The 1783-nt window shown below is 19.4% G+C and overlaps 1 long non-coding RNA gene across 1 annotated transcript in view; it reads left to right on the forward strand.

Moving 5' to 3' along the window:
* Positions 1–1551: 1551 nt before the first annotated feature.
* The window catches only part of LOC131622304 (uncharacterized), a 1392-nt gene continuing 1160 nt past the window's right edge, over positions 1552–1783 (forward strand). Inside the window, exon 1 of the long non-coding RNA XR_009289829.1 lies at positions 1552–1685. This is a non-coding gene — a long non-coding RNA (uncharacterized LOC131622304). The remainder of the gene's footprint in view (positions 1686–1783) is intronic.

Here is a 1783-nt window from a genome sequence, read left to right on the forward strand (position 1 = left end):
AAACATGATAATGTACTCAAAAATTGATTATGGGGAGAGTTGAACACACCACCTTCACATTGTAACTACAACTACGTATCCACTAGGCTACATAACGTTTTTTGTAATATGAATGCACTTAGCTATTTTTATAACATCCAAACGTTTTTTAAAACTGAACTAACTAAGACTAGGTTAATTAAAACTAAATTAAACTAAACTAAATTAATTAAATTAAAATTAAATTAAATTAATTAAAACTAAACTAAACTAAATTAAATTAAAACTGAACTAACTAAGACTAATAAAATAAGACTAAGTTAATTAAAACTAAATTAAACTAAACTAATTTAATTAAATTAAAATTAAACTAAATTAATTAAAACTAAACTAAATTAAACTAAACTAAACTAAATTAATTAAAACTAAAATAATTAAAAATAAATTAAATAAAACTGAGTTTAATTTAAAATATATACTAACGTTAATTTTAAAATAAATTAGTATATTAAACTAAAATTAGTATAAATTAAAGTGAATAAATTAAAACTATTTTAATTAAATTGAGTTAAAAAACACATTTTAACGTTGAATCTATAAAACTAACTTAATTAACACATTTTAACGTTAAAAAACTAAACAAAATTAAATAAACTAAATTAATATTGTTATATTCATTTTATTAATGTTAAAAAACTAAACTAAATTAAATAAACTAAATTAAAATACTTAATAATAATAAATTAATAAAATTAAAATAATGAATGTTTAATACTTTTAATTTTATTTATATTTTCAGTTTATTATAATTTTATTTATATTTTCAGTTTATTATAATTTTATTATTTTCAGTTTTTAAATAATGTTTGTTTAATAATTATTAAATTTATTTATAATAAACTAAATAGCATTTTTAGCGTTTTATTAGTTATTAATTTTAGTTTAATATTTATTATTTTTATGTTAATTTTATTATTAATTATCTTTTAATTTTTAATTTCAAGTTAATGAATTTTTGTATATAATTATATATTATAAACCAGTTAAATTTATTTTGGCCAAAAATAAGATTTAAATTAATCCAAGACTAGAAATAATGCTGGAATCATAAAATCCTAGACTAGAAATTAGAAAGTAACCAATCATGCCAATTGCTAGGATTCTCACGTGTATTTTGTTTTGCTTTGCTTTATTTAATGTTAACTAGATAATATATAGTGTTGTAGAGAAAATAAAAAATAAAAAGCAAATGGGTATAGTGGGAACTACTCTAGTAATCAAGTATAAGGTATGGGGTTCAATACTTTGTTACTACAAAATTCTTAGTTTTTAAAACTTGTAATTATATATATATAAATATAAATATAAATACAGTTGGCATTTATATATATAATAAAGAATAAATTTGGCCAACATGAAAAAAAATAAAAAACGTGTGAAAAAATTATTTTTTTAAAAAAATAATAATTTTTTTAAAATAATTAAATTTAAAAAAATAAAAAATAAAAATATATCCAATTGGTATAGTATCTGACTGTATTTTTCAAATTTAATCAATTATTGCTATTACAAGTAATAATAGCCTGTTACGGTTTCGCGCTGTTACGTCGGCCATTGACGCATTCCATATTCACCTATTCATCTTTCTATTAATGTCGTATTGCTGAAGCTGCTCATACAACAATGTCCACCACCACCACCTCATCGTAAGTTCAATTGGTACACCTTTCAAACCTATTTTCCCATTTCCATCAATGGTTTCGTTTTCTCGAATTTGGATTCTTCAAATGTTTGTCTTTATTCT

The sequence above is a fragment of the Vicia villosa genome, unplaced genomic scaffold (assembly GCF_029867415.1).
Source record: "Vicia villosa cultivar HV-30 ecotype Madison, WI unplaced genomic scaffold, Vvil1.0 ctg.000029F_1_1_1, whole genome shotgun sequence".
Lineage (NCBI taxonomy): Eukaryota > Viridiplantae > Streptophyta > Magnoliopsida > Fabales > Fabaceae > Vicia > Vicia villosa.